At 36.8% G+C, this 23,356-nt stretch overlaps 1 pseudogene; it reads right to left on the bottom strand.

The window, feature by feature from the left end:
• LOC133762934 (peroxisome assembly protein 12-like) overlaps positions 1-22,184 on the bottom strand; it is a 64,757-nt pseudogene extending 42,573 nt beyond the window's left edge.
• Between the last annotated feature and the right edge of the window lie 1,172 nt (positions 22,185-23,356).

Here is a 23,356-nt window from a genome sequence, read left to right as displayed (position 1 = left end):
AATCCTGCTGCCTCTGAAGACTCCAAAGGAAGAGCTGTACATGCCTCTTCCAGCTATTGGTGGCTCTAGGTGTTACTTGGATTGTGGCCACATCACTCCAATCTCTGCCTCCATGTTCATATTGTCTTTTCCTCTTCTGTTTCTCTTTGATGACAAAATTTGTCATTAGATTTATGGCCCATTTGACTACCACAGACTAATCTCACCTCAAATTATTTGGCAAATTCATATATAAAGATGCTTCTCTCAAATAAGATAACATTTAAAAATTTGAGGAATTGGGATCTAAACTTGGGTGATCTTGATTCCATTACCTTCTTTAAACTTACTTGAAAAATGGTTAATAAAGGCTTGTCTTAGGTTTTTTTTAATGTACTTTTTGGTCCTTTCCATTTTATAACTTTTTTAATGTATTTTTGCATCCTCCATTTATCATAACTAGGATTGAAATTTTATAGTTTTCAAGGATACAACTCAGGATTTGGCTATAAATTTTTGTTATTTTTTATTTAAATTTTTACATTTTCATATTAATTATTTCGTCTTTTATTGTGGTGAGTTTTTTCCCAATTTGAGAGATGTTTTATTTATCTATTTGTATGCATATTAATTTTTGTTGTTTGATATAAGGATTTAGTGTTATTTTCTTCCAATAACCTCTTTAATCAAACCTAGTTACTAATGTGTATTCAAATTTTGACCCAAGAGATTTTCTTGAAAGAAAGCTTCTTTTTATTTAGAGGTAACATAGTAATTTCATTTGTTTCCTAATTTCTACATTAATTTTTATAGTAATACATAATTATCAGAGAAAGTAACCTCTATCATTATTTGCTTTTATGAGCTCATAAGGCTGTCATGAGGCCAAGTTTTGTGACTGTTCAAGGAAACTTGACTGAAATGTCGTATTTTCAGAGTTGGAAATCAAATCAAGCTATCTTATTGTGTAATTTTGGTCTCCCATACCCTTTATTGAAGTTTTAAAGTTGATTAAGCACAAAATGATAGTAACTAAGGGTCTCTTCCTGTTATCATGATACTTATTATTTTTCTTTGTGTTACTTGTATTATCTCTGATTGTTAAGTCTAGATGATTTGGTGTATTAATATTCTGATCTGCTGAATATCACTGTAAATCTCACCCTTTACCTCTATAAGTTGCCCATAATTTTATCATCCCGTGTGTTTTCTCCCAATTAATTCTTTCTGAAACTTTCTTTTCTACCTGTTTGCAGTCTCCTCATCAACATTTTCTCATATTTTGATTTTCATCTTTTTGGGTTATTTTAATTGTTTATTATATAAAGCATGTAATTTAATCTAGCTTTGAAATTTTAAAAACTTAATAAATAATAAATTTATTAATATGAAAATAATTCTTTTTTTAACTTTTTTAAAATTTTCAATTATCTTTATATACAGATCAATTTAGCATATATTAAGTAAAGACTTCAACAGCTTGCACCCACACAGAAACACAAAGTGTAAAATACTATTTGAGTACTAGTTATAGCATTAATTAAACACCTAAGAATAATTGTGTATCAATTACAGAGTTCAACCAATAGTTTTAAGTAGAACATAAAAAATACTAAAAGCGTAAAGTATTTTCTTTTTTTTTCTTTTTTTATTATATAGTTATTATTTTTTTATTTAATAAATGTGAATTTACAAAGTGCAACTTTTGTATTGTTGTGGCTTCTCCCCCCAATCTCCCTCCCTCCCGTGGCCCTCCCCTCTCCCACACCCTCTCCCATCCCGCCCTCCATCAAGTTTCATTTTCAATTACCTTCATATACTGAAGATCAACTTAGTATATACTAAGCAAGGATTTCAACAGGCTACACTCACACAACCGCACAAGGTATAGGGTATTGTTCGACTAGTAGTGTTTTTAAGTTTCATAGTAAAACACATTAAGGACAGAGATCCTACGTGGGGAGCATGTACCCAGTGACTCCCGTTGTTGATTTAACAATTGGCACTCTTATTTATGACGTCAGCAATCACCCAACACTCTTGCTATGAGCTGTCTAGGCTACGGAAGCTCCTTGAGTTCACCGACTCTGAACTTGTTTAGTCGAGGCCGTATCACAGTGGAGGTTCCTTCCTCCCTTCAGAGAAAGGCGCCTCTCTCCTTGATGGCCTGTTCCTTCTGCTGGGGTATTGTTCACTAGGATCTTTCATTTAGATTGTTTTTTGCCACCATGTCATGGCTTTCCATGCCTGTGAGACTCTCATGGACCTTTTAGCCAGATCCGAATGTCCCAAGGGTTGATTCTGAGGCAGAAGTGCTGTTTTGGGCATTTGCCATTCTATGAGTCTGCTGTGTGTCCTGCTTCCCCCGCAGGATCATTCTCTCCCTTTTAATGCTATCCTTCATTATTTGCTTACACTGGTCTTATTTGTGAAATCTCTTCGACACATACCCTATCTTCTTGATCGGTTGTGTATTTATACTTATCACTTTACCAAATGTGCTGGCGTTGGTACCTGCCTCCTTAGTAATAATTCTTGATCTTAGATATAATAACTTACATTACCATCTTTGTTTTATTCATAATTTATGATTTTCTGTAAGATATGCTTTCATTGTGTATGCATCTTGATTCTTCAAAAGATTTTCAAGTATGAATGCCATTACACAAGAGGATCTTCAAAAATTTCATGGATAATGTGTATTTGAAAAATATATGCTTGGGGGCTGGCGCTGTGGCGCAGCGGATTGAAGCCCTGGCCTGAAGCGCCGGCATTCCATGTGGGCACCAGTTCTAGTCCCAGTTGCTCCTCTTCTGATCCAGCTCTCTGCTATGGCCTGGGAAAGCAGTGGAGGATGGCCCAAGTGCTTGGGCCCCTGCACTCACGTGGGAGAAGAAGCTCTTGGCTTTGGATCGGCTCAGCTCCGGCTGTTGCGGCTGTCTGGGGAGTGAACCAGCATGTGAAAGACCTCTCTCGCTGTCTCTATCTCTCTCTGTAGCTCTGTCTTTCAAATACATAAAATAAAAATTAACAAAAAGAAAAATGTATGCTTGAATTTCAAAATTTTTTTCAGCAAAATAAATGTATCTTTCAAAAAATATGTATTTATTTGAAAGGCAGAGTTTACAGAGAAAGAGAGAGAGAGAGAGAGAGAGAGAGAGAGAGATCTTCCATAAGCTGGTTCACAACCCAAATAACCACAATGGCCAGAGCTGGGTTGATCCAAAGCCAGGAGTCAGGAGTTTCTTCTGGGTCTCCAATGTAGTTGCAGAAGAACAATTGGGTCGTCTTAAGGTCCTTTCCCAGGGAGCTGGATTGAAAGTGGAGCAGCATATTGGATGTCAGAGTCATAGGTGATGGCTTTACCTGCTATACCACAACAACAGCCCCATAAATGTATTTTTTAATTTCATCTATTGACCCCTTTTACAATGTACTTACGTCTCTATTTCTTTTGAAAGACTAATTTTCTCCCACGAGCAAAGGCGCAATACAAACTGTTTCATTTTCTGCTTGCTTTTCATGGTATCATCCAATTTTTGGGTAATTGTGTGTTTTGTCTTATTTGGCTGTTTAAAGAAAAGATTTATTTATTTATTGGAAAGTCAGAGTTATAGAGAGAGGGGTAGAGACAGAGAGAGAGAGAAAGAAAGAGATCTTCCATCTGCTGGTTCACTCCCCAAATGTCCACAACAGGCCAGGCTGCACCAGGCTCAAGACAGGAGTCAAGATCTTCATCCGGGTCTCCCACAAGGATGTTAGGGACCCAAGTACTTGGACCACCTGCTTCTTTTCCCAGGAAATTTGCATGGAAATGGATTGGAAGTGGAGCATCCGGGATACTAATCAGTGCCAAAATGGGATGCCTGGGTCACAGGTGACAACTTTTCCCACTGCACAACAATGCAGGTCCCTGACTTTCTATCATTAAACATGCTTCATTCTTTGTTACTTAACTGTAAAGACTTAAATAACTTTGTATTCATATATCTCATAGATTAAATTTAGCCTTTAGCTGGTGCCTTGGCTCACTAGGCTAATCTTCTGCCTGTGGCGCCGGCACCCTGGGTTCTAGTCCCGGTCGGGGCACCGGATTCTGTCCCAGTTGCTGCTCTTCCAGTCCAGCTCTCTGCTGTGGCCCGGGAGTGCAGTGGAAGATGGCCCAAGTGCTTGGGCCCTGCACCCGCATGGGAGACCAGGAGGAAGCACCTGGCTCCTGGCTTCGGATTAGCGCAGCGCGCCGGCCGCAACACGCTGGCCATAGTGGTCACTTGGAGGGTGAACCAACAGAAAAAGGAAGACCTTACTCTCCGTCTCTCTCTCTCTCTCTCACTGTCTAACTCTGCCTGTCAAATAAATAAATAAATAAATAAATAAATAAATAAATTTAGTTTTCATTGCAAAGCCCTCACTACCCACTTCTAAGCTAATTGTGCTTTTTGGATTTTGTCAATGATCCTGGGGGAGAAGAGCCAATAACCTGCACAGAGCTGTCTGTACAACTGCACAGAATTCAGAAGAGTGGCCCAGGTAGTAACATGATCATCACAGGCACCTGCTCCAGAGTCCACAGAAGGGTGGGTGTTAAATCAAACAGCCTCAGTTGAGCATTAATTTCATGCCTGAGTCTCACGTTGCCTCATCTTGATGACAGCAACAAGTGTGGGAAAGGCTGTAGAAAAGGTTGATCAGTTCACACCATCTTCTGGTGTTTATCTGATCTGTTTTTGCTGGTTTTGATACCATGAGAACAGACACAGGCCATGTGTCTTATAAAGGTATACACTACTTAGTGTCTGACCTGGTTTCCACTAGAGATATACACTAAAACTAGAATTGGCCAAGATCAAACACATCGTATTTGTGGTTCAAAAAAATGGCTATCATAAATCAGGGATTAAAAATGAATCATTCAATCCATCCTGCTAACTTTGCCTTTTTTTTTTTTTTGGTGCCATTTTATGAAGTAAAGCATATGTTTTTTGTTCCACTTATTCAAAGAATCGCTAGTTTCTGCTGTGAGTTTGAACATAACTTTGAAAACTGTAGTTATATTTCCCCTCTAGTGGCAAGATCAGGTTGATAGATCAAGCCACCCATGTCTACTCCATAACTGCCATACACACAGTCTTAAACAATACAGGTATTTGATGTTTGTTTTCACTGGACTATTCCGAATATGTGGCCTTTCAGGCAAACCCTGGAAAAGATTCAGTTCTCAGTTCTGCCCACCCTCCCCTAACAACTATCCTGCTCCTTTACCCTCAAAACCAATCACCGATACCTCTGCAGCTCTATGGATACAGACAAGTAAATTTCCAAATATTCTGATGTACATAATTACTTTTTTTTGGCACTCCACCACTTTTTAAAAACCCCATGTCCATAAAGTGCTATTGATATGTCTCAAATTAAATGCAGAGGTGTTGAATCAAAGATTTTGGGTTTCCAGGCACTCTGAGGGAACACAAGACTGTAGGCACTGGGAGGAGGCAGCTATGGATGTGGAATTGTCCTATGCAGGAGTCCTAGGACTACTAATTGCAGGGAGACAGTTTGCATTCAATTGACATTTTAAGGATCACACTCATTGGCTGGGCATGCCTTGTACAAACTGAGCAAGAGCAGAAGAGAACATTTATTGAGCTTGTCATGCTAGGTGCATAATCTAGCATGCATTCACTCTCCTGTGAATATTATAATTATTCTTCTTATAAATGAGGGAAAACTGAACCTCAGAAAGTAGAAGTTATTTGTTTGAGGCCTAGAAGGAAAGAAAAAACTAATCTTTGACCATTATTCACTGCTGAAAAATAACGTTGGCTCCTCCTAAGTCTCAGTTATTAACTTTAATGTATCCTTACTTCTCTTTATTTGTGTGAGATTTCACAATAGAGAGAGGCTTCCTTGGTTGCATGAGCCACAGTTTCTATCCTCAGACATTGGCCTTTCTGTCAAACATCCCTATTTACTTGAGGTTTCCATATTTTTGCCCCATACCACTCCCCATGACTACTCAGGTAGAAAGTAATGCCCTTGTTATCTGCATTTTAATGAGTGTTTATACTCTAGCACATGCAATATATTCTTCTCTTGACTGTTTCTTACTGAATTAATTTTCTTGCTGAGTTCTCCAATTCTGTTTTTACTTCTCAGTCTCCCTTGCTGATTCATACTCCAAGTATCTGCAGGTATTTTGGGAATTGAACACCATTACCCTCTTACCTAACATTATTCTTTTATGACTTTCATTACAATTTCTTTCTTTTTTTTTTTTTTTTTTTTTGACAGGCAGAATGGATAGTGAGAGAGAGAGACAGAGAGAAAGGTCTTCCTTTTTGCCGTTGGTTCACCCTCCAATGGCCACTGCGGCCAGCGCATCGTGCTGATCCGAAGCTAGGAGCCAGGTGCTTCTCCTGGTCTCCCCTGTGGGTGCAGGGCCCAAGCACTTGGGCCATCCTCCACTACCTTCCCGGGCCATAGCAGAGAGCTGGCCTGGAAGAGGGGCAACTGGGACAGAATCCGGCGCCCCAACTGGGACTAGAACCCCGTGTGCCGGCGCCGCAAGGTGGAGGATTAGCCTGTTAAGCCACTGCGCTGGCCAACTTTCATTACCATTTCTATTCAGATGTTTTATTTCTCTATTTCTGAGCTCTCTGTTGAGCTCAAGACTTGCATTTCCAACACCCAGTTGGACATTCAATGAAGGCTTGCTCAGGTTTGGACATGTTAAATTTGAGATGTTGGCCTAAAATACATTTGAAGACTTTCAGTTCTCCTCTGTATTGTTCATTCATCCATAACTGGATGCCAAGCCAATGCTTCAAACTCAACAGGCCCAGACTTGTCTTTGTTCCCTAGTTTGATGAATATTATCACTGAGTCATCCAAAGTCAGAAACTCACAATTGCCTTTGTCTTTCTATCTCCTCTTAAACTTCACATATATTAAGTCATCAAATTTTATGGATTGTATTCAACCATACTAAACCCAATTTTTATCAGTCCTTTATTAGGGGACTGGTTAATCTTAACATCTTTTTCTGGATCCTTTCCTGCATCCTTTTAATTAATCATCATCCCATTACATATTTGTGAAAACTCATTGACATCGACACTGGAGGTATTTTTTTAAATCATGGATCTTAGAAATCTATCAATAAGAATCTACATTTAAGGATCTTATATTTAAGTTATATTATTGATGTTTTTAATGAGGGATTATAAATTGTTGGCATCATTTTAGAGGAAAAATGTATACAAAGGACATATTTGATGAAAATCAGCTGATTCAGATCAGCGCGGTGCACCGGCCGCAGCATGCCTGCCGCGGCGGCCATTGGAGGGTGAATCAACGGGAAAGGAAGACCTTTCTCTCTGTCTCTCTCTCACTGTCCACTCTGCCTGTCAAAAAGAAAAAAAAGTTATAGAAGATTTTAGAGCAAAATTTGATACTCAATACCTTAGTGTCATTCTTGACTCTAGGATTATCTAAAACAGAAGCCACCAGCCTAAGGAAACTGCTTAAATGTAAATTAGCTAAAATTAAAGATGGACTTCTGTTACTCAATCACACTTTAAGTTTCAGTAATCACACATAGCTAGTAACTACTGTATTGGGATCATCAAGGTAGACATTTTGGTTATTATAGAAAGTTCTCTTTAAGTTCACAGTTTCATTTCCCTTCATTTTTACTTTGTAGCATATATCAGGAATCTTCAAAATGTTCATGGAAAATGGATCATATTAAAAAACTATGCATGAATTTAAACAATTTTTACACCAAAAGAAATGCATACTGGCCTGTTACAAAAAGTCTGAATAGAATCTAGTTTAAGGCAAAAAGAACAAAATATCAGTTGGAAATCAACCCCAAACAGAGCAACATAAATTCTGCTACAATTGCAACAAGAATAAGCATCAAGTTTATGTTGAAGCTTGGGTGGAGAAATTGTGAAATCACTGATGCTTTATGAAAAGTTTATAGGCTGATGCTTTAAATAAGTCAATAACTTACAAATATATAACTCAGTATAGAAGGGATAAGATTATATTGAAGAGCAAGCCCATAGCAGCAGACCATCCAATCAATTTGCAAGGCATAAAATAATCCTTTGTGTGCCTTAAGGGAAGATGGATGATTAACAGTAGAAACAAGAGGTAACACTGTACACATCAAAATAGGTTTTCGTTATACAATACTGACAAAAAAATAAAGTGGAAAAACTTACTGCTAACATGGGTGCCAAAAAATGTCCTGCCCAGGTTAGCAATAGACAAGAGCAGAACTTTCAATGGATACTTTAAACAAATAAAATTAAGATCCAGATGCATTTCTTTGAAGAACTATAGCAGGTATGAAACATGGCTTTACCAGTATGATACTGAAGATAAAAAAAAAAATCAAAGTAATGGCTACCAAGAGTTGAAAGTAGTTCAGTTACTAGAAAAGTGGACCAGTCAGAGGCAAAGGTGATGCAACAGGTTTTGAGGAATGCACATGGCATTTTTCTTGTTGACTTTCAGGAGGGTGTAAGAATGATCACATCTGATTATTATTATAATGAGTCTTGTGAGAAAGTTAGCCAAAGCTTCAGTAGAAAAATGCCAGAGAAAGCTTCAATAGTTGAGTCCTTTTCCATCAAGTATTGCTCCTGATTATTCTAGTCATCAAATAGAGGCAAATTTGGGAGAGTTTCAATGAGAAATCAATCAATAGGCATCTCCTTCCAGGCTTGATTTGGTATGTTTTGGCTTATTTTCATTTTCTAATCTTTAAACCTTTGATAAATATAAAGAGAACAGATTTCATGTATTTCATAAGTAAAATTCTAGAAAGATAACCATACTACTTTCCTTTTTTACCGCCCTCCTACAACTCACCTACCTTCCTCCTTCCTTTCTTTTTTTTCTTTAATTATTTTTTAAGATTTATTTTTATTTATTTGAAAGACAGAGTTATAGAGAGAGGTAGAGACAGAGAGAGAAGTCTTCCATCTCCTGGTTCACTCCCCAGAAGGCCACAATGGCAGGAGCTGTGGCAATCCGAAGCCAGGAGACAGGAGTTTCTTCTGGGTCTCCCATGTAGGTGCAGGGTACCAAGGACTTGGGCCATCTTCTACTGCTATCCCATCCATAGCAGAGAGCTGGATCGGAAGAGGATCAGCCGGAACTAGAACAGGTCTTTAACCCGCTACACCACAGAGTCGGGCCCTTTTCTTTAATTTTATAAAGATGAAAATTCAATCCCCTCCATAATCACAGGTTTAATGCACTACTAACATGATAGTCAACAAATAAAAAACTAGAAAGACCACAGTTTCATAGGAGTAAACAAGGACAACAATCATATCAAAATATGTCTGTTTCATTCCTATGCATTTTTGTATTCTATGTTAACTGCCACATATCAGTAAAATGTGTATTTGTCTATCTGAGGCTGTCTTATTTCACTAAGCATAATGGTTACCAGTTGAATACATTTTATTGCAGAAGAAAGGACTTCATTCTCTTTTATGGCTGAGTAATGCTCCATATTGTATATAAATCAAATTTTCTTCATCTAGTCATCAGTTGATGGACATCTGGGTTGATTCCATATCTTAGGTAGGTGAATTGAGCTACAATAAACAAGGGTACAAATAACTATTTCATATGTTGATTTTATTTGGGTAAATTCCCAGCAGTGTGATGGCTGAGTCATATGGTAGATTTATCTTCAGATTTCTATGCTTATCAGCGATATTGGTCTGTAGTCCTCTTTATTTACTGTATCTTTCTGGGTTTGGAATCAAGATGATGCTGGCCTTATAGAAGGAAGTTAGGAAGATACCCCTCTTTTCAATTATTTTGAATAGTTTGAGAATAATTAGAATTATTTCTTTTTTAAAAGTGGTAGCAGCAGTGAAGCCAAAAGTCCAGGGCGTTTCTTTGTTGGGGGAGGGGGCAGTCTTTATTACTGATTCAATATCCGTCTTGGTTATTGGCCTATTTAGATTTTGTATGTCTTTATGATTTAATGTTCCATGTGTGCAAATATCTAGGCATTTCTTTTACATTTTCCAATTTGTTGGCATATAGCTGCTTGTAGTAATTCATGATGATTCTTTTTTTTGAGGTATCCATTGAAACATCACTTTTTCATCTCTGATTTTATTAATTTGAGTGTTCTTCCTACTGCCCTCTTTTTGGTTAGTTGAGCCAATGGTATATCAGTTTCAATTTTTTTTTTTTGAAAAAAAAAACAGCTCTTTGTTTCAGTGATCTTTTGTATTGTTTTGGGTTTTGATTTTGCTTATTTTTCTAATTTTAATTATTACACTTCTACTGCTTTTAGTTTGGTGTGTTGGTTTTTGTAGGCACTTGAGATGTATTATTAGATCATTTATTTGATGGCTTTCCAAATTCTTGATGTAGGCATTAATTGCTATAAACTTTTGCTGCTTTTGCTGTATTCCATAAATTTTGATATGTTGTGTTGTCATCTTCATTTCATCAGTTTCTAGGATTTTTTAAATTTCCCTTTTGATTTTGATTTCTAGGATCCACTGTTCATACATGGCATGTTGTTCAGTCTCCATGTATTTGCTTATATTCTAGAGTTTCTTAAGTTGCTAATTTCTGGCTTTGTTCCCTTGTGGTCAGAAAAGATACAAGGTATGATTTCAATATTTTTTTAATTTGTTGAGACTTGCTTTATGGCCTAGCATATGGTCTATCCTAGAGAAAGTTCCATGCTCTGATGAAAAGAATGTTTATTCTGCAGCTTAAGGATAAAATGTTTTGGAGATATCAATTAGGTCCATTTGGTCCATAGTTTAGATTAGTTCTGCTGTTTCTTTGTTGATTTTTTTGTCTAGTTGATCTGTCCATTATTGTATCATGTTGACATTCTCCAGTGTTATTGTATTGGAGCCTTTGTCTCCCATTCAATCCATTATCTTTTGTCTTAAATAAGCAGGCTCCCTCTCGTTGAGTGTATGTATATTTACTATAGTCACATTTTCCTGTTGAATTGATCCCTTAGTTGTTATGTAATGCTCTTCTTAGATTATTTTAACTATTTTTATGTTCAAGTCTCTTTGTCTTTTTTCTGATATTAGGATGACTACACCTGCTTGTTTTGTTTTCTGTTAGAATGGAATATCATTTTCCATCTTTTCACTTTCAGTCTGTGTGTATCTTTGTGGGTGAGGTGTGCTTTCTGTAAGTAGCAAATAATGGGACATATTTTTTAATCCATATGGTCAGTTTGTATCATTCAATTGAAGAATTAGAATTTAGGCAATTTACTTTCAAGATTATTATTGATAAGTAACAACTTGGTCCTGTGATTTGTCCATAAAGATTCCTATTATTTGCTTTGGATTTCATCTATACTTTTACTAGATTTTCTGATTTCACTTTCTTTTATGATAATGACTATTTTTCTCTGTCTCTGTGTGTAGCACATCCTTAAGTATCATATTTGTAAGTCTAGATGAGTGGTGACAAATTCTTTCAATTTCTGTTTTCTTTGGAAGGTCTTTATTTCACCTTCATTTCTAAGTCAGCTTTGCTGAGTACAGTATTTTGTGTTGACAATTTTTTTTCTTTTAGGACTAGCACTATGTCTATGTTCTCTCCTAGTCTATAGGATTCCTGATGAGAAATCAGCTGGGAGTCTAAATGGAGAACCTTTGAAAGTAATCTGACATTTCTCTCATATAAATTTTAGAAAGTTTTCTTTATGATTTATGTTTGAAATTTGACTATAATGTGTTGTGATGAAGACTTTTCTGATCATGTCTATTAGGAGTTTTGTGTACTTCCTGTACTTGGATATCCCTAGCTTTCTCAAAATTATAGAAGTTTTATGCTATTATTACATTGAATGGCTGTTCTAATCCATTCTCTTTCCACATTTTCAGGAACTCCTAAGACACATATGTTTAGTCATTTGATAGTATCCCATAAATCTTGAACACTATTTTCAGTGTTTCTCATTTTTTCTTCCTTTGTTTTTATCTGAGATATTTACAAAGTTTCACCTTTTGGCTCAGGTTTTTTTCTCTCTTAAGGGCATCTTATGCAACTATTTTGATGTTTCTGATCTTGATTTTATTTGCTTCAGTTCTGGTGTTTGTACTGTGTCAGAATGAACAAGTATCATATGGTTTTCCAAATACCTTTTATAAACTGGCTTACTTCCTCCCAAGTCCTCAGAATTTCTTTCAGTTCAGCTTCCACTGAGCTGAAGTCATACAAAAATGAATCACTTACATATGATGCTTTCTATAGGGAATTAAACAATAAACTGCTTTTTTTGCAAATCCATTACACATTTTAGTTACAAGTTTGTATGTCTCCCACTCCATTTTCTCTGGTTTAATTATCAGCACAAGGCCATAAAACTCCATTTTCCCCCACAAATAGAAGTATTAGCAATGAAACTCACAATTTGATTCACTTCACTTACAGAGAACAAGAAAGATAAGGTGGTAATTTCTTGTTCTATCAGTCTTTTCACTTAACACACACACACACACACCAGCACTGCATCTTACTACTTGAGTATGAAGTAATTTATTCCAAATGTAATCTACAAAGTGCTCTAATATTAAGATCTCTTATCAGTTGTACTTTTTGAATATTCTTTTTTACCTTAATGTATAGAAAACCTGAACTTAATTCCAGAACAATAAACTAACTCATTCTGTCTCTGTGGTATTCTAGATCCTGTAGATAGTTCATGTATTATTGCTTATATTGTGTTTGTCTACATGTAAATTTCTTTGACTACAGTGAGAATATTTAAACCCGGTGTGCTCAATAGTATTTTTATCCACAGCTTATAGTACAATGCTTGACAATAATTAGAAAGCTGATACAGCTAATCTATTCCTGTCTTCTATATCCTTGGGCACATTCACCATCCACTATCATTAGCTCTCCTTGCATCATGGTGTTTCAGGGAAAGAAGAAATTCCCAGAAGAAATAGTGATTATCTCTCTTTCCAGTGGTGGACAATTCTCTGCTCTGCCAAATACACTGACTTCCACTTCGAAACTCGTAACTCCATATTCAATAAGCCAGCCAAGGCATGTGAACAAAGTCTCTGCTGCAGAGGAGTCCCATGGGCATCTTCTTGTTGGGTGCTGGCTGGATACAATTAGATTAGATTTTCATGATTGCTTTGCTTTCACACAGGGGAAGGAGAGATTGAAGGCATATTCTCATTGTTCTATGTCCAAATGAAAACACAGGTAATGCTTTCCTTAGCTCCAAAATGATAATTGAGCTAGTCAGTACTTCAGATCTAGCCATGGGCAAAACTAGGATTTTTCTAAAAGATTTTCACTTGTTAGCAACTTTTTTTTGTATGTAAGCTTGGATCAAGTTGAAATTTTTAACTGGTTATATCTTTAAATACCCAACAAAGTTAAAGACCACTACATGGTTGCTAATAATGTTTTAGGTGAATTGGGGTTTTGTGCAGAGGAGTTGGCTACGCACAGAAATGTAAAGTTTACACAATACTTACAGTTACTTAATCCATCAGTCATGAGTCCACCCTGCTAAGGCTGGTCTCAAATTGGGGAAAATCCTAAAAATAAAAATAATTCATTAAGCTTTGAGATGAGAGTCTAAAAGTTGTGGGAAGAATTTCATCTTTTCCTCCAAAATAGAAAGAATTACAGTGTGCTCAGTCTCCAGTGTAGATTTTTCATTACATATGAAGCAACTAAATTCTTTCTTCCACAGAGGCCAGCTTTCATTACCAAGTTTTGAATCCTGAAAGAGGAAAGGATGACACTCAGTTTAAACAAGTGGTTAAATGAAACATATGTGTGCTTTTTATTTTGTTTTTATTAATAAATGACTTAATAGCTGAAGCTGGACTTACAAAACTGCATTTACTGTCAATCTTCTGTATCAAGATAATTCAATCTTTTACACGGCCAAATTAGTTACTCAAAATTACCTATTAGAAGGGCTAACATAAAAAAAAAAGAAATAAAAAGAGAGAGAGAAAGCAAAAGGAAGGAAGGAAGGAAGGAAGAAAGGAAGGAAGGAAAAAAAGGCAACAAGAAAAGAGGGAACAAGAAATGGAGGGAGGGAAGGAGGAAGGAAGGAAAGGAGGGAGAGAGGGAAAAGGGAAGAAGGAAGGAAGGAAGAAAAAAGAGAAAAGAAAGGAAAGGAAAGAAAGGGAAAGGAAAGGAACAAAGAAAAGAAAGAAAAATAATAAGGAAAATCAATTCAAATAAGAGCACGAAGATAGAGCTATCATGATGTTAGGAAATTTTAGGAAGTTTATATAGCATGAAGAGAAGTTTTTCTAAAGTTTTCTTTTGAAAGGATAGTATTCATCTTTTTGGACAAAAGCAAATATATTTTCCCCAGACCTACCCTGTTTTCTAAAGCTATCTGATTTATTTTTTAGAATATTCTTCCCTTGCTCTGTCAACATAGCCTGTATCTGTAGCTCATAAATTATACAAAAATGTATATTGAAATGCTTGTTGAGACCAGGAAAATTCTTCCCTCTATTACCTTTTTTCTCTTTACTTTTTGTTTGTAACTTATCTCGTTTTCTCATGTTTAGAGCTTAATCTAAATACAAAAACATATTAGAAATATAATGAGGATTGAGAATGAAGAAGCCCCAGTTATGCAAAAGGCATATGGGCTGTGCATTTTTATTCCGCCCATGTCTACTCTGCATTGCACAGTCAGTTTAGGATGTGCTTTTCTAAAGCAGAATTTTACTAAACAGGGCAATCTGTGTCTCTGTAGATTTTGGGTAGAGAGATGCTATTCACATAATTATACTGAAAAAAAGTCAACATTCAATGACTTTGATTTGTACATTTAATATCCAAATTGACATCCTTGATGCTGTTTTGTGTAGCATGTAGTCCTCAGAAACAAAATGCCTAGTTTGGAAGTGCCTTGACAGGCAACTAAAGAATTGACACTGGAAGCAGACACTTTGGAGCATTAAGCAATTGTGAATAGCAGATAAGCATTTGAGAGTCCATTTTCCTTTTAAACAGCAAAGACGCCAGTAGTGGTAGGTCAAGGTTACGTTTTTGCACATTTGGCGTCTGTCTTAAGCTACAGGATATAAATGCCCTCAGACAATGCGAGCTTAAAATTGACAGTTTCATAGAAGTTGGAGAGGGAGAGTGGTGATTGTGCAACTAGATTACAGAGGCCAGTCACATTCCAAAGAATTCACGTTTACTCAGCATCTGGGATAGTTTAAAGCTTATAGAAAATGGAAATGGATGTTGACAAAAGTAAAATAATATACATCAAGTTCAAAGACAATACAAACAAACATATACAACCAGTGACATTGTATGTGAAAAGAGACCTAATGGGAATAATCAGGGAAAGATCTATATACCCTTTGGGGTGTCTAGACACTTAGGTGGATGGAAACTGACCAAAAATCCAAACCACACTTTTTGTTCCATTGACTGAATCTGGCTGCAATGACTCAGCCTCTGTCTTAAAAAGAACAAATCCCTTATCTCCTCTTTCTCCTCCACTGTTAAAAATGTTTCAGGTTAATATCTTGAGTCAAGAGTGTTACAAAAAACATTTGAGGCATGTACCTTTGTTTGAGAGTTTCCTCCATTTATAGATGTTCTGCTTTTCCTAAGCTATCCACCTTCATGTGCTCAAGCCTTAATCTGTAGTGGTAATGACTGACCTTCTCCAAAAAGCCTCACCATAATCAATGTTGAGCATACTTGTAGGCAAGGACTTCTGATTTTTTAAAACCTTCTTTGAGTTCTCCATAGAGATCTAAAACTAACTTGTTTTACAAAAGATTTATTTATGTTACATTTGAAAGACATAGTTACAGAGAGAGATGGAAAGACAGAGAGAGAGAGAGAGAGAGAGAGAGAGAGAGAGAGAGAATCTTTCATCTGCTGGTTCAGTCCCCAAATAGCTGCAGGGGCCTGGAACCCCATCTGGGTCTCTTACATGGGTACAGGATCCAAGAAATTGTGCTATCTTCTACTACTTTACTGGGTGTGTTAGTAGGGAGCTGAATCAAAAGTGGAGCAGCCAGGACTGAAACCAGTGTCTATATGGGATGCCAGTGTCCCAGGTGGTGGCTTTATCCACTACCCCACAACACTGGCTCCTAAAACTAACTTCTAATGAAAGGAAGATCCAGAACATGCTTAACTTTTTCCCTCCTTGCTAGATATTGGGACAACTGGTGAATTGTTGGTTGATTATATCCATTCTTGGGTTAATTTAAAGCCATGTCTCCAGGATCACTTTTATTTAAGGGTCAACAATTGAATCTGGATCTTGAAAAGGAAAGGGATTATATATCTATATCTATATATCTATATATCTATATCTATATCTATCTATATATATAGAGAGAGAAAGAGAAACATTACAAAAGAAACAAAAGAATCTAGTATTATTTAATTAAATTTACATAAAATAAACAACTTCTAAAATGATGACATTTTTAAATATACCTACTAATAATAAGTATTGAAATATTCCAGGACAGTGTTCTCTGAGTAAAGAGCACGGTAAACATTAAAATCTACAACAGTTGTAACACCAATTCAAATTATTTTAGTCCTCTATTTTTTAACCAATAACAATTTGTTATAAGAAAACAATTACTTCTTTTTTTAAAGTTTTATTTAATGAATATAAATTTTCAAAGTACAGTTTATGGATTACAATGGCTTCCCCCCCCGCCATAACTTCCCTCCCACCCGCAACCCTCCCCTCTCCTGGTCCCTCTCCCCTTCCATTCACATCAAGATTCATTTTCAATTCTCTTTATATACAGAAGATCAGTTTAGTATATATTAAGTAAAGATTTCAACAATTTGCCCCCACATAGCAACACAAAGTGAAAAATACTGATGGAATACTAGTTATAGCATTAAATCACAATGTACAGCGCATTAAGGACAGAGATCCTACATGATATTTTATTAGGAATTGATTAATTTTCTATGCAATTTCTAATTTAACACCAAGTTTTTTTTTTTCATTTTCAATTATCTTTATATACAGAAGATCGATTCAGTATATACTAAGTAAGGATTTCATCAGTTTGCACCCACACAGAAACATAAGATGTAAAAATACTGTTTCAGTACTAGTTATAGCATTACTTCACATTGGACAACACATTAAGGACAGATCCCACATGAGACGTAAGTACACAGTGACTTCTGTTGGGGACTTAACAATTTGACACTCTTAGAAAACAATTACTTCTTAAAATCAACTCTAAAAGATTAGGGATGTGTCTCCAATGAATAACTGCTTGTAATCAAACATGTATTTAAGTTCTTCGGTGACACTGCATGGGGCATCGTATTTCAACTAACCAAAAATCATTAAGAACAAATTCCACAGAGTAGTCTGCATTCATTGATGATTTTGAAATTATAAAGAGAATGCTTGGTTAATCTATGGGAGTATAGAATTGTCTTGAATTTCTTCCTTCAAACATCCTATGTTCAGAGTCTGGCTCTACAACCGTACTCTTGTATGACTGTGTCTGCCAGGGCTCTTCAAAAAAACAGAACAAAGAGTAAGTGTACATATATGCACACACCCATAGGTTTTCTATGTCTTTGGGATTCAGTTTTGGTAAGTTATATGTTTTGAGAAATTTATTCATTTCTTGTAGGCTTTTCAGTTTGTTAGCTTATAGTTGTCCACAATAGTTCATAATCATTCTTTGAATTTTTGTAGTATTAGTTGTAATATGTTCTTTTTCATCTCTGATGTTATTGTTAGGGTCATCTTTTTTCTTAATCTGGCTAGCAGTTTATCAATTTTGTTTATCATCTCAAGGAATCAGTTCCTCAGTCAATTAATTTTTAATATTATGTTTTAAGTTTTTATTTTGCATATTTTTCTCTTTTCAATTCTTTTTTATTTACCATTTTTAAACTTTTTCAATAAATATAAATTTCCAAAGTACAACTTTTGGGTTATAGCAGCTTTTTCTCCCCATAACCTCCCTCCCACCCACAACCCCATCCCATCCTCCACTCTCTCTCTCATCCCATTCTTCATCAAGATTCATTTTTCTGTTTTCTTTATATACAGATCTACTTAGTATTTACTAAGTAAAGATTTCAATAGTTTGCACCCACAAAGACACACAAAATATAGAGTACTGTTTAGTAGTAGTTTTACCATTAATTCACATAGTACAACACATTAAGTACAGAAATCCTACATGGCCAGTAAGTGCACAGTGAATACTATTGTTGATTTAACAATTGACGCTCTTATTTATAACGTCAGTAATCACCCAAGGCATTTGTCATGAGCTGCCAAGGCTATGGAAGCCTCTTGAGTTCACCAACTCCAATCTTATTTAGAAAAGGCCCTAGTCAAAGTGAAAGTTCTACCCTCCCTCCAGAGAAAGGTACCTCCTTCTTTGATGGCCCATTCTTCCCGCTGGGATCTCACTCACAGAAATATTTCATTTATGTCACTTTTTTTACCACAGAGTCTTGGCTTTCCATGCTGGCAAAACTCTTATGAGGTTGTTAGCCAGATCCACATGCCTTAAGGGCTGATTCTGAGGCCAGAGTGCTGTTTAGGACATCTGCCATTCTATGAGTCTGCTGTATATTCCCCTTTCCATGTTGGATCATTCTCTCCTTTATAATTCCATCAGTTAGTATTAGCTAGTTAGTACTAGCCTTGTTTATGTGATCCCTTTGACACTTAATCCTATCATTATGATCAATTATGAACTGAAACTGATCTCTTTGACTAGTGAGGCAGCATTGGTACATGCCACCTTGATAAGATTGAATTGGAATCCCCTGGCACGTTTCTAACTCTACCATTAGGGGTAAGTCTGATTGAGCATGTCCCAAACTGTACATCTCCTCACTCTCTTATTCCCACTCTTATATTTAACAGGGATCACTTTTCAGTTAAATTTAAACTCCTAAGAATAATTGTGTGTTAGTTACAGAGTTGAACCAATGGTATTAAGAAGAACAAAAAATACTAAAAGGAATAAAATAGTAAGATGTTCCTCGACAGTCAGGACAAGGACTGTTCAAGTCATTGTTTCTCATAGTGTCCCTTTCACTTCAACAGGTTTCCTTTTAGGTGCTCTGTTAGTTGTCACCAAACAGGGCGAACATATGATATTTGTGCTTTTGGGACTGGCTTTTTTCACTCAGCATAATGTTTTCCATATTCCTCCATTTTGTTGCAAATGACTGGATTTCATTGTTTTTGACTGCTGTATAGTATTCTATAGAGTACATTTCCCATAATTTCTTTATCCAGTCTACTATTGATGGGCATTTAGGTTGATTCTAGGTCTTAGCTATTGTGAATTGAGCTGCAATAAACAATGAGGTGCAGACATCTCTTTTATTGGCCGATTTAATTTCCTTTGGGTAAATTCCAAGGAGTGGGATGGCTGAGTCATGTGGTAGGGCTATATTCAGGTTTCTGAGGAATCTCCAAACTGACTTCCATAGTGGCTTAACCAGTTTGCATTCCCACCAACAGTGGGTTAGTGTCTCTTTTTCACCACATCCTCGACAGCATTTGTTGTTTGTAGATTTCTGTATGTAAGCCATTTTAACTGGGGTGAGGTGAAATCTTATTGTAGTTTTGATTTGCATTTGCCTGATTGCTAGTGACCTGAGTATTTTGTCATGTGTCTGTTGGCCATTTGGATTTCCTCTTTTGAAAAATGTCTATTGAGGTCCTTCGCCCATCTCTTGAGTGGGTTGTTTGTTTTGTTGTTGGGAGTTTCTTGATCTCTTTGTAGATTCTGGTTATTAAACCTTTATCGGTTGCATAGTTTGCAAATATTTTTTCCCATTCTGTCGGTTGCCTATTCACTTTCCTGACTGTTTCTTTTTCATTACAGAAACCTCAATTTGATGTAATCCCAATTGTTAATTTTGGCTTTGACTGCCTATGCCTCCAGGGTGTTTTCCAATAAGTCTTTTCCTGTGCCTATATCTTGCAGGATTTTTCCAATGTTCTTTAATAATTTGATGGTGCCGGGTCGTAGATTTACATCTCTAATCCATGTTGAGTGGTTTTTTTCTGTAAGGTGAAAGGTAGGGGTCTTGCTTCATGCTTCTGCATGTGGAAATCCAGTTCCCCCAGCACCATTTGTTGAATGGACTGTCTTTGCTCCAGGAATTGGTTTTAGATCCTTGATCAAATATAAGTTGACTGGCGATGCTTGATTTCTGGTGTTTCTATTCTGTTGCATTGGTCTATCCATCTGTTCCTGTACCAGTACCATGCTCTTTTGATTATAAAAGCCATGTAGTATATCCTGAAATCTGGTATTTTAATTCCTCTGGCTTTGTTTTTTGTTGTACAAGATTGATTTAGCTACTCAAGGTCTCCTTGTGCATCCATATGAATTTCAGAATCATTTTTTCCAGATCTGAGAAGAAAGTCTTTGGTATTTTGATTGGTATTGTATTGGATCTATAAATTGCTTTTGGGAGAATGGTCATTTTGATGATATTGAGTCTTCCAATCCATGAGCATACAAGATTTTTCCATCTTTTGGTATCCTCTTATATTTCTTTCTAGAAGATTTTGTAATTTTTATTGTAGAGATCTTTGATGTCCTTGGTTAAGCTTATTCCACGGTATTTTTTTAGCTATTGTGAATGGGATTGATCTTAGAAGTTCTTTCTCAGCTGTGGCATTGCCTGTGTATACAAAGGCTGTTGATTTTTGTGCATTGCTTTTATATCCTGCTACTTTGCCAAACTCCTCTATGAGTTCCAATAGTGTCTTAGTAGAATTCTTAGATTCCCTAAGTAAAGAATCATATCATCTGCAAAGAGGGATAGTTTGACTTCTTCCTTCCCCATTTGTATCCCTTTAATTTCTTTTTCTTGCCTAATGGCTCTGGCTAAATCTTCAGGTACAATATTAAATAGCAGTGGTGAGAGTGGGCATCCCTGTCTGGTACCAGATCTCAGTGGAAATGTTTCCAACTTTTCCCCATTCAATAGGATGCTGGCCATGGGTTTTTCATATATTGCTTTGATTGTATTGGGGAATGTTCCTTCTATATTCAATTTGCTTAGAGTTTTCATCATGAAAGGGTGTTGTATTTTATCAAATGCTTTCTCTGTGTCTGTTGAGATAATCATAGGGTTTTCCATCTGCAGTTTGTTAATGTGGTGTATCACATTGATTGGTTTATGAACATTGCACCATCCCTGCATTCCAGGGATAAATCCCACTTGGTCTGGGTGGATGATCTTTCTGATGTGTTGTTGCATTCTATTGGCCAGAATCTTATTGATGATTGTTGCATCTATGTTCATCAGGGAAATTGGTCTGTAATTTTCTTTCTTTTTTTTTTTTTTAACCACCAGTCCAGGAACTGCAGGAAAAATATGCCCACAGAAAGGCCAGTAGAGAGGGATATGGCAGCGCCCCCCACAGCTTTCTTGAGTGGATTTAATCTGCTCACCGATGTTCTTTGCCGGTTGCTGGATCTTGCTGGCTTCAGCCGGTTTTTGCTCCAGAGCTTGAATATCCTGAACCGTCAGTCAACCTAGCCGAACGCCAGCCAGCTTCAGCAGCAGCGAGTGATGCTGAGCTTTCCCTAGGATGTAGCGAAGCTGCTGTATGAGAAACCAGCCTTTCCATGCCATGTTAACGAATGGATAGGCTGCCAGGAAGGCTCTGTAAAACCGTTTCCAGGGAGAAGAAGGGGGATGAATGGAATATTCATCCTCTTCTCGCAGGCTAGAAACCAGCTTCTCCAGCTTCACTTTCAGGTATGGAAGAAGAACCAGGAACATGACTGATTTCCACAGCTGCTGCTTGGGGAGACCAGCACTGGCCAACCGCTGAACCATGTGTGTGTCTCGCATGAGAATCCTCTTCAAGCCATAAAAGTTTTCAGAAAATGAGGCACTGGTTTTAGATAAATAATGTTGCTGAAGCTGAAGATCCAGCAGAGTAAAGATTTCATCAAACCATCTCCACAAGAAGCCATAGTAGGCAGGGTTTGATTCTGCAAGAACCTTGACCACATGCTGAAGCGCAGGTCTCACTGCTGTCATTAAAGTGTCCTGTGCTACCACCTCAAAGATGGAAGGTTGGTCATCGGCCACAGAAGCAGTTGTGATGTGCGCCCCGTGCTCAGCCATGGTTTCCCCACCAACTCTCTCGTTAGCATGAAATTCTTCTTTTTGTATCAAATGCTCCGTCTTAAAGGTAATCTTTCTGCGTAATTTTCTTTCAATGCTGCATCTTTTTCAGGTTTAGGACTTAAGGTGATGCTGGCTTCATAGAAAGAATTTGGGAGGATTCCTTCTTTTTTGATTGTTCTGAATAGTTTGAGAAGAATTGGAGTTAGTTCTTCTTTAAATGTCTGGTAGAATTCAACAGTGAATCCATCTGGTCCTGGGCTTTCTTTTTTGTTAGGGTCTTACTTATTGATTCAATTTCTGACTTGGTCATGGGTTCATTTTGGTTTTCTCTATCTTCATGGTTCAATTTAGGTAGGTTGCATGTGTCCAGGAATCTATCCATTTCTCATAGAGTTCCCTGTTTGCTGGCATACAAGTCCTTGTAGTAATTTCTGATGATTCTTTTTATTTTTGTAGTGTCTGTTGGTACATCCCCTTATTCATTTCTGATTATATTGACTTAGGTCTTTTGTCTTCGCTTTTTAGTTAGTTGGGGCAATGGTGTGCCAGTTTTTTCTATTTTTTCAAAAAAACAGCTCTTCATTTGGCCGATCTTTTGTAATCTTTTTTTTGGGATTCAATCCAGTTGATTTCTTCTCTGATTTTAATTATTTCTCTTCTCCTACTAGATTTGGTTCTGGTTTGCTGCCATTTTTCTAGATCCTTGAGATGCACTGAAAGCTCATTTATTTGGTGCCTTTCCAATTTCTTGATGTAGGCACCTATTGATATAAACTTTCCTCTTAACACTGCTTTTGCTGAATCCCGTAAGTTTTGGTATGTTGTGCTGTTATCCTCATTTACTTCCAGAAAGTTTTTGATTTCTCTTTTGATTTCTTCTATGACCCATTGTTCATTCAGGAGCATGTTGTTCAGTCTCCATGTGTTTGCATATGATTTAGGGATTCCTGACTTGCTGATTTCCAGCTTCATTCCACTGTAGTATAAGAAGCTGCATGGTATGATTCTAATTCTTTTGAATTTGCTGAGACTTGCTTCATGGCCTAGTATGTGGTCAATCCTAGAGAAGGTTCCATGCATTTCTGAGAAGAATGTAAATTCTTTAGATATCTGTTAGATCCACTTGGGCTATAGTATCTATTAAATCTGCTGTTTCTTTGTTGATCTTTAGTCTGGTTGATCTGTCTATTTCTGAAAGCGG

This window comes from Lepus europaeus, chromosome 1 (genome assembly GCF_033115175.1).
Source record: "Lepus europaeus isolate LE1 chromosome 1, mLepTim1.pri, whole genome shotgun sequence".
Taxonomy (NCBI): domain Eukaryota; kingdom Metazoa; phylum Chordata; class Mammalia; order Lagomorpha; family Leporidae; genus Lepus; species Lepus europaeus.
The sequence above is the reverse complement of the archived record's forward strand: the minus strand, read 5'-3'. Positions and strand labels throughout refer to the sequence as shown.